This window comes from Miscanthus floridulus, chromosome 13 (genome assembly GCF_019320115.1).
Source record: "Miscanthus floridulus cultivar M001 chromosome 13, ASM1932011v1, whole genome shotgun sequence".
Lineage (NCBI taxonomy): Eukaryota > Viridiplantae > Streptophyta > Magnoliopsida > Poales > Poaceae > Miscanthus > Miscanthus floridulus.
In genome coordinates, this window is record NC_089592.1 from 25,433,607 (window position 1) to 25,447,124 (window position 13,518).

General features: G+C 46.5%; 1 pseudogene; it reads left to right on the forward strand.

Annotated features, from left to right (window-relative positions):
• The first annotated feature begins 5,882 nt into the window (after positions 1–5,882).
• Positions 5,883–13,518, forward strand: part of LOC136502311 (germin-like protein 12-2) — a 44,566-nt pseudogene continuing 36,930 nt past the window's right edge.

Below are 13,518 nucleotides of genomic sequence, written 5' to 3' on the forward strand. Positions count from 1 at the left end.
CCATCACCATGCTTAGGCTCAGATCGGGAGGATGACACAAGGTACAAGACGATGTAATTACGAGTTTGCCATCTAGTCTTTAAACTCCGTTTCTTCGTTTTAAATCCGGTTCGGGTAGTTCTTGTCGCGTTAGTTTCGTAAAGTCACGCTCTAAGCAGTAGCACTAACGTATCTTATGTCACCCAATTATGAATTTATTGATTTAAATATAGTTTGATTAGTACTAATTTAATTGTTTTCTAATTAAAAGCAACGTAGAGTTGTAATTCCATTCTTTTTGTGTTGCGACCATGCCGATGTAAACTATATGATAGCAATGACTTTAATCATGTTACATGCTTGAAAATTTTATAAATAGAATATTAAATGGATTAATATGCCTGCGACTAGTTTTCCAATTTAAAAGTCATACATATGTATTATAAGTTTGCTTAGTTTAACAAGACGTCAGATACAGTTCTATTAGAGGTTCTCACAAGTTCTTTTATTTTGAAAAGCTAAAGTTTATTTTGGTTAGATAATACATGCTAGTTTATACATTAAAATATGATTAGTTTAACCATATTACATATATTAGACGTAGATGCTCTCAAATATTTATTTCTTTTGTAAAGTAAATTTAAAATGACTTTAATATGTTTTTCCATATATAGTTAAACATGTTGGTTTAATTTATATATACATGCAACTAGTTTCATAACTAAAAATCAATATATAGGTTTTATACTTTGGTATTTTATATATAAATATTAATATGATTAATTGTTATCATCAATGTACTTTTGAGTTATAAGTTATTTAGCTTAAGCCGCCTGATATGTAGTTTGAGTAGGTGTTTCACATGTCCTTTTATTTTTCAAAGTTAGTGTTTAATTTGCTTAAATATATAACAAAATTGATAGGTAACATATGACTAGATTTAACTTGGCTTTTAAATTGAATTATGATTTGACTAATCTGAACTAATAACCACTCTCTGATTTTGTTTAACTAAAATTAATCGAGCTTGTAGTTATCTCTTTTTTTGTATAATTTAAAACTCCGTTAGTCGTTTCTTTTAAAGATAGTTCGGTTATCGGTGTTTCTTGCGTTTCTTTGACCGTAGCAACGAGCTCTCTCTTAGCACGTTGTTTTAAAGCTCTTGCTCTGCTGTTCTTAGTCTACTTTGTTTCCTTGTATGTTTGTTGGTGTGCTTTGATCCGCGAGTAGAACCAGAATTGTTGGTAAGCGCCGGTGATCAGAAGCTGAGTACCGAAGCTACAGAAGTTGCAGAATTGAAGATTAGAGCTTACTGAAGGATCGGTGTTAAAGGCAAGTATAGCTTGGGTTTTCTTTCTGTGATCATGATCTTGAAACTTGATTAATGAATATGCTATAAACATAAACAAGATGACTTTTTAGCAACATAAGGACTTGTCTTGTAAGTGATCATTCGGAGTACAGCTGTGAGGGCTATATGGCTCTGGCTTTAGCTCAGTATGAGGTCTTTTTCTAGCCGGCTTAGAGGATACTGCGAGTTGGGTATAGGACAGCCTCTGTCCTGTTGAGCCTAGCTATGGAAGCGGCCTTTTTTTTGAAAGGGGGTTCCTATATCCGATGACCCTGCGGCCCTTCCCGGTTAGACGGAACCTTTGAAAGGCTTCATAGTGAACCCTGCCGGCCTTCCTTGGTAGTGGGTTAAGAGGTTGATCACCTCGGGCGAAAGGGCAAATCACGACTCACAGTGAAAGTATACACCTCTGCGCAGAGTTTAATAAACTGGTATACTAGCCGTGCTCACGGATACAAGCGGCCTTGGAACCCTTACATAAGAGATGATGACTTTTACTTGTTAAGATGATCATTTATGTTAATTGTTTAAGATATTGATTATTCATGTTCATTGATCATGTGGTTATGGAATACACTACCTTGTTGTTATATTTGCTGAGTTCGACATAGACTCACCCTTGCAATTTCCCCCACACCTCAGGCCGGATAACAGTTTGTCCGAGACTTGAGAAGTTAGGCTTGTGATCAACCAGTCAGTTGGATCCAGTGGAGTGAAGTCTGCACCCGGAGATCAGAGTTGTCTATCCGCTGATTGCTTTCTAAGGTTATCTCTTTTGCTAAGTTCGCTATATATTAAGCATTGTGAATTGATATTGCCCCTTCATTTGTAGCTATATGTGAGGTTTAATTACCAGGGCTCACATATGATGTGCATTCGGCTTTGTCCTTAAAACCGGGTGTTACAAGAACTGCTCCTGAAAATTCATTTCCAGCGACAGTTCGTTAGCTATAGTTTTCCCCGCCAAGGTTAGGAACGGTTTCCTTAGTCGTCGTCCGTCTCTATTAGAAATGAGAGCCACCTGTAAAATTTATTTTTGTACTAGTGTCTTGTAGAATAGCAGGTTGCAGGCTTACGGTATGGCCTCACTGGTAAACCATGAAGAACAGATGATGGTTTGGTCTTGTAACGATAGATGGAAGCTTCACCTGATTTATCTCAAAAGGAAAGCCTGTGCGGTAGCTACAGTTTTACCTGTTCATCCCTGCCTTGGTACGGAACCATTCCACTCGACTAATTCATGTATGTCAGCTCCCAAAAAGATGGTGACCAAGTTAACACTGGAAACACGAATCTGCTATGACTCCACTAGTGCTCACGAAGATTTCAAAAAAAAAAAAAAAAAAAAAAAAAAAACTAGTGGTCACGAATTACGACACGGCACATGGAGATTGTTAAATACTTATATAATCGGCGTGCAAAGTAATAATATTAATTATACATGACGACGCCTGTGTTAATATATAGAGAGGCTTCCGCACTGTTGACTGTTTCTATCTTTTGTTAGCGAGTAGTTGAATCTTTCTAATTTATATACGTATGTGAGCGAAGGATGGATGCATTTGAACCTTCCATTTTTCTTGTTTAGTACGGATGTACTAGAAAACGAATCTCATCTCTCCCTATCAACAATAATATATATATATATATATATATATATATATATATATATATATATATATATACCAAAAGGACTCATTTACCTGTGTTAAAATTTAGATAAATATAGTAATTATTACCCATTTTATGGTTTCCTTCCTATTATTTTAGAATTACTTTTAAAAGGATAATAAGCATGACCCTTCCATCCAAAAACACAAATGAAAAGAAAGAATACGCGTTCCAAAGAGATCCCATTGGATTTGTTAGTGTAATGCGTGTGAAAATACATATTAAAACCAAGGTAGGTTTGAAAAGGTTGAGAAATATAGTATATGATAATTAATTGTGTTGTTTCATCAGCAGGTTGAACTTGGACTTTTTCAGACACTAGGTAGCATGTCCGTACATTGCTACGGGACAACTAAATCTTTTGTACTAAAACACACGGATCGCACAATAAGATAACAATACTGTTAAATTAAATACCGATGTTAAAGTGACATTTAATTCAAAAAGCAAAGTTCGTGAAATTAATATAGTCACGGAGAGCGCGACGTCGCAGGCTCACAAACTCTACTGTATAGACTTTTTCGTGATATGGCTAAGATAATATTTTATATCGGCAGAAAGAATTCTCCGATATCCATTTCTTTCATGCGCCAATAAATCCATGAATAAGTTCTGCTGCATCTCTATATAATCTTGTACACACAGGTTTAAGTATATATGTAAATATTAGTGCCTATCACATGGATAATACTGCATGTCTTAAAAAATCTCTCATAAATTTTTAAAACAAAGTATGTTCTACTCACCATATAAATATGTGTGGCTTTAGGACTATTCCACATAAACATATATTATAGAATAAGGTATCCACTTGAGTGTATGTTTCAAGATGTTGAATTAGGTGTTGTAATTCTTAATTTTGACATATTTTTTAGGTCAAGGCAACCAATGGTGATATTTTTTTAGTGGTGCATAATTTTATGGTGCACCTCTTGACTATCTGAGAAAGGACAAGTTAGCACTACAAAGGCTCAGAAAAGTTGCTGAGAAGGCCACGGTTGAGTTTTCCTCCACTATGCATACTAAAACCTATGTCCCCGTTTATCATTACTTATGCTTTTGATGCAAAGCAATTTAACATTACCATGATCAGATATAAGTTTGAGTCTCTTGTAAGCAATCTCATAGAGGGACTCTCATTCTTTATGTGATCTGCCTCAAGGATATTGGCAGGACGATGGACCCATATTAAAATGTTGCACTAAAAAGTGTTCACGTTTTGTCCACGATTTATTTCCCGTGAATTCATGCGGGTACTATGATAATACTAACTACACCAAATGAAAGATTAGAGAGAATTTGCATTGCCTTCAGAAGGATTTATTTATTAAGTTCTTTGGACTCTACAGGTAGTTTTGAAATATCTGTTTGCATGTCTTACCTCGTATCCTAATTCAAAATTTTATAGTTTAATTAGAATATTTAGGTGATTGTATATATATAATATTCAATACAAGAATAATCTATGCATGATCTTCTTGAAAGATTTCTGCTGTGTAAAGACATCTTCGTTTTTCATGAATGCCCGTGGTAATGCTACGGTAAAAACAAAAGGACAATATATCAATTAAAAAATAAAAATAAAACTTATGCTTAAAGTCAAAGAGATAAATTATGGATGCTTGAATTTTGTCATCCATTATCTACGGGCATGCCTATAAAATAGACTGAATAAACAATTAAACATGTAAAGAAAACTAAATTAATGAAAGGATCATTGCAAGACATCAATCATCTCATAGCTTCGGACAATATCGCAAAGCTACTAAAAACTATAACCGTGCCCTCACCTCAAACATTGTTCAGATAAATGGATTACAATGAAAGAAATGGATATCAGAGATTTCTTCCTGCCAATATAAAACATTATCTTAGCCGCATCACAGAAAGGTCTATAAAGTAGAGTTTGTAAGCCTGCGACGCCGCGCACTCCATGACTGTGTTAAATTCATAAACTTTGCTTTTTAGATTAAATGTCACTTTAACGTTGGTATTTAATTTTTACAGTATTGTTATATTATCATACGATCCGCGTGTTTTTAGTATAAATTGTTAGTTATCCCGTAGCAACCCACGGGCACGTTATCTAGTATAAATATAAAGAATGAAAAAGATGACAAGAAAGATTGGCAATAGGCCAACTCCTTTTGATTCTTTACAAACACATCTGAAAGTTAACATGTGGGTTGTGGGCTGTGGGAATCAAATCAAAACAACAAAAAAAGATGGATTCGACCATAAGTAGCATTTGCCCTCCTTTTTTTTGAAAAAAAGAATGGTACTGAAGAGTTACAGGATTGTCAATCTTATCAGCACCATCAATTTTTGGCAGTTGTAGAACTCAACCAAGACACCCATTAAAGTGCTACATCCCTAGCTCGCAACCCAATTAAGAGTAAGTTCTCACAAGCCTAGCTCCCCAGACATTATTAAACTTCATGAAGGGCTCCGAAATGAAGACCACTATTTGAAAAAAGAGTAAATGATTATTGTTTCCTTCCATGCATGATTACGGTTTCCTTCCATGCATGATTGTTTCCTTCCATGCATGTGGCCTCAGGTGATCAATTTGTTTCCTTCAAAGCAGGCGGGGATCGTAGGGATGGAAGTTTCTTTTTCTATTGCGCAGGATATCGCACAGGGTCGGCAGATGGACGAACCAAAACAAATGTTGCACCAAAAGATGTCCATGCTTTGTTCTTTTAAGTTGTAGGAGATTAACGTGTTCATGTCTCCACACTTGCCATTATGGCTGCCTATATAAACACACCATGCATCCCCATGCCCAAAGCATCAATAGAGAGACGCAAACTCAACAAGCAGCTATCTATAGCTGAGTTCGAAGGGCACAATCATAAAAGCGAGTGAAAAATTAAACTAGATGGTTCCCGCCACCTACTTTCTCCTCGTTTTTTTCTAGTATTGGTCACTTTCTCAGGCCATTGCTTCTGACCCTAGCCCACTCCAGGACATCTGTGTGGCTGACATACACTCTCCAGGTATGCATGCACTCACTTTAAGGGCATGTTTGGAAGCCCGGTGTTTAGTCCAAGACACCTATAAATTACAAGCCTGTTAATTTTTCTAATGCAAGCAAGAATTAGCTATTTAGATGGATATTGTCGGGTTCATAAACCCGGGGCCCCTTGCGGACCGGTTCCCACCAAAGGCTCAGCCTAGCCGGCAACGTTGCAAACAACGCGCAACTCATGGGCTAGCCTAAGTACCTAAACGACAGGCTAGAAGGGCGATCCAATCATCGGCCGGAAGGCCTGGCCGAGGAGGAACGACACCCATTTCTGACTCCGGCCCACCTCTCTAACCGGAGCGCTCGCTTCGGTCTCTAGCTCGCCTCCAGATGGCCTCTCCAACTGGAAGGCTAGGCCAAAACACCGCTTCCAACTCCGACCTGCATCTCCAACTAGGGATGCGCCAGACCCCTGCTCACTACTCTTCTCCGACTGGCGCGATCGGAGCCGACTGGAACCAACCGACCGGGGACGTCCGCTCGGTAAGGACCAGGAAACGGATGTTGAAAGTATGGCAGGGCACATGAGTCAAGCCTCAATACCAGGGACCATACCCTATACACCTACAGAAACAGTACTCTACGACCTCCCTAGCACGATAGAACCCAAGCAGTTTTGAAGGCGCCGACATTTTCCCCTACTGTATTGCGGGCGCCATTAACTCCCATACGACAAGGCTCCCCCACATGCCTCTGGGCATCGATAGTGTTATGGGCGCCGACATTTACCGTCCCAGGCAAACATGGTAAAACCCCACCAACGTGCATCTGACATCCAACAGTGTTATGGGCACCTACCATCATCTTGTACCCTCCGGCATGGGAAGCAAGACTTAGCAGCAAACGTACTCTTTCCCTCTCACTTGTAAGGCCATCCCCTTCGTCTATAAAAGGGGATGCACTCTCTTCCAACAGGGAGATTCATTAGATCGACCAAGTTCACTACTACACAATAGCAGGACCACTAGGTTCAAACCACGAGCATACGCACGAACACTTAGCTCATAGTGGAGCTCCCGTCGCTCTCGGCCCTTCCAATCGGAGTTCGACCGGATCTCTTGTACCCCCATCTTTCTCCTTCTCATTTGTAACCCCACTACAAACTTCGAGCACCTCGGCTCAGGAATAAAGTCACCGACCGACTCAAACTGGACATAGGCCACGTTGCCTGAACTAGTATAAACCTTGTGTCATTGAGTGCTAGGCCACCTCCGATCACAACATACGGCAAAACTACAAATATTTACGTGTTGGTCACTTTCTGCACCGATGGTTGGCGCCTTCTGTGGGGAAGACGTTGTACGTTCAACACTTTTTGGTCATCGGATGGCCCACTTTTCACCACCTTCGCCATGGCGGGCTTAGGCGATATGACTCGCTTTGGCTCACTAGAGTTTCCTGCACTCCCACCTATTGGGATGTGGGTTCCACTCGTCTTCGAGCCATCCTAGGCCTTCCTCTTTGGAAGCCTGGACTTCATCACCGACCGGCCCGGCGTACTAGACCTTCGTGAGGAGGCACTCGTTCTAGCGCCTGTTGGAGGGGCACCCTCCATCGGCTCCGGGACGCACGACAACTTCAACAACAAGGCATCTGCGCTTCATTCTGAGCAAACTCTCTACTCAAACCCCGCTATGAGTAATGTACATGCTATTATTTACTTGCTATTCTCTATCTCCCGCTGATTATCCAGAGGGACCCCGTTGTCCCCACTGTGACCCACATGCAACCGGTTCCCCTATGGCCTCACGTCTCCCATGGATGCGTACGCCCGGGGGCTCCGAAGGATGCCGGCGCCGCCCCCTCTCTCGTCTGAATTCATGGGGATGGTGAGCTATGCTCCCACCTATTTTCTTGACCTCATGGATGACGATGTTGAGAGTGACGGCTCTAGCATTTGCAACATGGTGCCTAGCCACCGTCCGTCTTGAGAGTGGGCTATGGCGGATGCTCCAGGATAGCCACCGGTGGTAACATAGTTCTTGCAGACTCACACCACTCCGGACCCTCGTGCGGAGACCCCCAAGCTCACACGGGAGCACAACGAGGAGCTACGACAATAATAGTTGAACCAGCAGTCGACTGCGCTAGCACGCTCGGCGCACCACACTATGCCCCGTGCACACAAACCAGCGAGCAGCGCCTAGGGTCGCACTCGTCAGGTCCAGTGCAACACCATGGATAGGGGGAACGATCCCCCATAGTTCACTTGGGCCAATCAGAACATCGTCGCTGTGGCAATGCTTCTACGTTGCCTTCCTAAGCCGAACGACCCCCATGAATAGGCGATCCACCAGAACCTCTGGGCACTAGTGGAGACCGCTACAGTTCAATAGGCGGAGAGCTCCACATCGCGACACTGACTCACGGCCTTTCTCCCCACTAGAGGAGTGGGGACGCACCAGACGAATCGCTCCACCCGCTCACCGCTATAGCCGCCAAGCACGGCACAAGAGGCCGCATCTCCGCCTCGTCTTGACATGGTGACTGCTCTATACTAACCACCTATACACGAGCAGCTCGGGCCGAACCGAGACGCTTGCAGAAGTGACTGGAGTCCCAGCCTAGAAGGCCCAGGACCATGTGCCTTTGTCCGACGCATCCAGCGAGTGCCACTCCTGCAGCGCTCCAATGGAGGCCGAGGAAAAGGCAAGGCCAAGCACCAGGATCAGGTTGAGGGCCCCTCCACATAGAGGGGGAAAAGAATAGAAAAGATCACCGCCGAGCAGCCAACTCCGTGTTGGTTGCCATGGCTGATCACACGGGCAAGCAGCCCCAACAGGACCTTCCGGGTCACTTCAACGAGCTCATGGAGATCTCGTGCACCAACCACGCCTACCCCGTCAAACACCTCTACAAGGACTGCGGTGTCCTCAAGCGCCTTCTGCGATAGGCTGGCGGCCGAAGGAAGAAAAAGGCGAAGAGGCAACAGCCAAGAAAGGCGGCGTAACGAACAAGGATCTGGACGACTGAAGGTTGAGGTGATCCAATCGGACGCCTACCGACTGAAGGACGACAACGATGACATTCTCACCAACGCTTGGAATAGCTATGTCGTTTCTTCCCCTAAAATTCAGTCTTACCATTGTTTACTTAACGTTTGCTCCTATAAAAGTGCCCCGACCCGAACACTTTTGGCCTAGGTTGCTCAGGGGCTCCATGGGGGTGCACTACTACCTCTCTTTTTGTTTACTATCATATGGTGAAACTCCTTCCTACCCAAACCAAAGGGTAGTTCATTCCTTTAAATTACCTTATGTAGCTTTGCTTTAAAATATTCCGACCGATCACACCCTGCCTCTACCTACGGTTACGAGCAGCTGAGCCTCACGGGCCATGCCCTGAGCTCCTAAGGTTGCAGCCTATGGGACGAACGGGAAAGTATGAAAAAGAAAGAATAAAAAAATATGCTAAGGTAAAACTAAGGAACGAATGGGACAAGCTTCCCCAAACGGAGTGACTCCATCACAAAAAACAAAACCAACTGTAGTCATTGAGAACACAAGAACATTTACACAGGGGCTCCCCCCATGAACTTAACTTTTTACATCAGCTAAACTACTTATACTTTATGAGCTATTGGGACTACTCAGCAGCATCTGTTGTTGGTGTGACCAGCGATGGCACGGGCTGCTCACTCCCTGACGGGACGACATTCGGCTCGGTTGAAGGCGGGGCGATGTCCACTTCTAACCCAGGCTTCATGCCATCCGCATGCTAGGCGATGTCCCCCCGACACACGCTTTTGACTATGTCCTCACGGCGGGCATCCATCACCCACTACGTAGAGACTCTAGGGCCTTTCGCGCCGACTCTAGGGCATTCCGCTCTGACTCCAGGGCATTTCGCTCTGACTCAAGGGTCTCTAGGGATTTTTGGAGCGCCACCTCGGTGTCCAATATGGATTTCCATAGCCCCACATCGGTCTCTATCCGGTAGGCCTTCACCGCTTAAAGTGCCTGCTCGGCGATGGTCGCCCACTCCGCCCCACTCTGCTCCTCCGCCCGCACCATGGTCACCTCGACCACCCGGTCCTAGGACTCATGGCGGGTGGACTCTAGCTGACGCTCAAGCTCGGCCATCTGGGCATGCTCCATCTAGAGGAAACGGGACTTGTGGGACGGCATCTCCTGCAGACCCTACAAAAACAAGAAGCAAGCATGCTGAGGCAACTAATAAGAGACTAAGAGGTCAAGGACAAACACAAGAAACTCACCTCATGGTGAGCTACAGGTCGACCTTGACCAACTACTGGGTGGACTTAACCCGCTCCTGGACATCCTCAAGCTTCACCGATAGTCTGGCGAGATCGGACTCCATGGCGAGTCCTTTACTCCCAAGGATGTCCTAGAGCTGACACTCCTAGGAATCCCGAAGGACAAACCAAACCATTGATGGATCCTCAGGGCAGGGCCACTCTAGGTCACCCTCCTCTAGCCTACCGGAGGGCCTAGCCTCTAACCAAACCAATGCCAGTTCCCACGATAGTGCTGGCAGCTCAACCACGTCATCTGCTTCATCGTCGGAAGGGATCTCCACCACCTTGGTTTCATGGGCCACTGACGGGCGTTCCAACTCCATCCCGACCACGTCTCCCTCTAGAGCCTTCAGCTCCGACCATGAGGGTGAGCCATGTAGCCCGCCCAGCAAGGCAGGGAGCTCGGTCTCCCTCTCCTCTTCCACCACAGCCGATGGAGGAGGGGCCGCAAGGGACACCTCCAGTGAAGCCCACGCCGTCACCACCGGGATCGCCACCAACACCATCGCCGCCGCTACCGCCGTACTAGCAACCAACCCAGGGAGCACCACCCTCGGAAGGGAAGGACTCACTGCCACCAACCTATTCCCCCACCGCTCGCTACAGCACGCTACAGGGTGGGCCTCCAAACCTCCTGCATGGGAGTTGGGGCAATGCTCAACCCCATCATTGTCCGGTCACTGACAAAAAGTACAGGTCAGTCATACTCCAAAAAGACTCAACAGCAAGATCAAAAAGAAACAAAGAAAAACATACCAGGAGGTAAGCGGCATGACTCTAAAACCAAGACCCGACATCGATGGGCCCAAAGGGCAAGGACCGCTCCTAGGTTGCAACCCACGCCCCCTCACTTTAGGCGGGGGCGGAGTCATCACCGCGACCTTCAGTTTGGGACACGTTGACCAGAGCAACAAGCGGGGCATCCTCCCACTGCAAGTCATGCGCTGGCACCGGTCCCGGCGATGCATGGGTGCAAGCCCGCTCCTCTGACCACTTGGCTTGCTTGGCTGCACCCGCAGTAGGTGGGAACAAGGCTAGTGACGCCACCGCAGGGCGTGGTGACCGCATCCGCTTCACCTCCCATTCATGGGCGGCGTCCATGTCTGCCGCATGCTTCCTCAGCACGGGAACCACGGCACGCCTCTCTACCTCCTGCTCATCACGAGTAGACATCGCTGCCGGGTCGTGATGCTCTACCAAGGTCACGATGACCTCCCAGCTTTCCTCCTCGGAGAAAATTATGTCATCCACCTCTGTGGGATCCTCCAACTCGAGCTCTAACTCAACATCGCTCTTATTTTCCCTAGCCTTCATGCACCGGGTGATCTCCTTCTCCTTCTCATACTTCTGCCGAGCCACCTCGGCTTTCTTCTTCTTGGCATCTGCCACCTCCTTCTGGGTGGCCTGCCGAGCCGCGCCCTCTGGCCCCTTCGGGAGGTGCGACCAGGACTTGTAAGCATCAAGTTCCTACAAAATAGGCGACTCAAAATAAAAAAGCAAGAAAGCAAAGGCAAAAAGAACAAGGAGTAAGGAGAAGGGAGCATACTAGTTTGGACACCACCGAGGCGTTGAGAGGTTTGGGCTTTCCATTGACCTTCTCATTGGGCTTTAGCTACAGCACCCGGTCGAGGCAACTCTAGACCTCGCCGTCCGGTAGCTCCTCCGACGACGCGTGATCGGGGTCCGACAGGCCATCGTACCTCCACATCGGCCGTGCCCTCTCTGCCAACAGAGCAACCCAATGGTGGTAGAGGGTGTGGAACACCCACACCCCATCAAGGCCATGCCGCAGAGCTTCTGGAGCTCCTCCACGATGATCTCCACCTTCTTCTTCTCCCAATGGGAGGGGCCCCATGACCAACTATCCCGCATCTCCGCCCGTGAATGCCGGGAACAGCGCCTCCACCGGGTTCCTGATATAAAACCACTCCCCGTGCCACCCCCGGTTGGAGTCATAGGGGATGTATGGGGGATACGAGCCCCCCGTGCTTGGTTTTCTCTGCAGGGCGAAGCCCCCCACCGACATGTCCTTGGGTGGATTCCCCACTAGCAAAGCTCGCCCAGAGAACAGCCGTCGGAAGAAGTTTGCATGCGGCTCCACCCCGAGGAAGGCCTCGCAGACGGTGACGAAGTCGGCGATATGCAGCACCCCCGTCAGATGGAGGTGTTGTAGCTCCAGACCCCACTCATTGAGAAGCCCGCGTAGGAACTAGTGTGCGGGGTATCCTAACCCACGCTCATGGAAGCCAAGAAAGGAAACCACCTTGCCAGGGCAAGGTTGTGGGAACTCCTCCCTCCCGGGAGCCCTCCAGTGCACCACCTTCTTCGGCGGTAGAAACCCCTTCACGGCGAAGGCCTTCAGCACTGACTCCCTCACAGTGGATGACCTCTAGTCCGACATCTCACTCTGGGTTCGCGAAAGGATTTGTGAGTTTTTCCTCACCCTTGCACTCTCCCTTTTATTTCCTAGGAACCGTCGTGGCTCTTAAAGACACTCTCGGCAAGAACAAAAATGAGAGGAGGTGGCAGATGGGGAATAGGCGAAGGAACGGGGCAAAAACCTTCTCCCTTCTCCGACTTAAGGAAAAGGGCGCAGCAGTTGGGGAAGATGCACTGATCGGGAAAGTCAAAATGATGGAGCAAGAAAACCTCTCCCTTTCCCATTTAATGCAGATGGGATACGATGGGACATGCCCTGACCGATGAGACATGCCCTAGCTGATGGAACGGTGCTTGATCCGACGGGACATGGCCTGGGTATGGCCCACCACTACCACATGTCGGGCGCGAGAACCAAAGTGCCACCGCACACAGGCAGCTCTTCGCATCCCTAGGCGGGACTTGGAAAAACCCAAAATGGGATCTCCGCCAGGAGAGACCATCGGGCTTCCTAAGTCGATCGAACTGCTCAGGATAACACCGAGAGACAGGTAAGGAGCTAAGGGATGCCCCATGTAGGCCATGCTGACTCCATCATGAACGACGAGCACGGGACCTGGTCGGACATCTCCGATTGGAGCTCTTCAGACTCCGTCACTCGAGTCATCAAGGTAACACTACTGACCCTAGCTATTTCTTAATATAATCATTCATACATGCATTCATTCCATATGCCCGTGCCCTCCGGATGATTTGAGCCCTGAATCACCTGGGGGCTCGGGAACTAAAGCATCGCACATGCGGCGAAATGCATCACAACGCTCCATGTTATGTCATGAAGTGGCAGTTGCC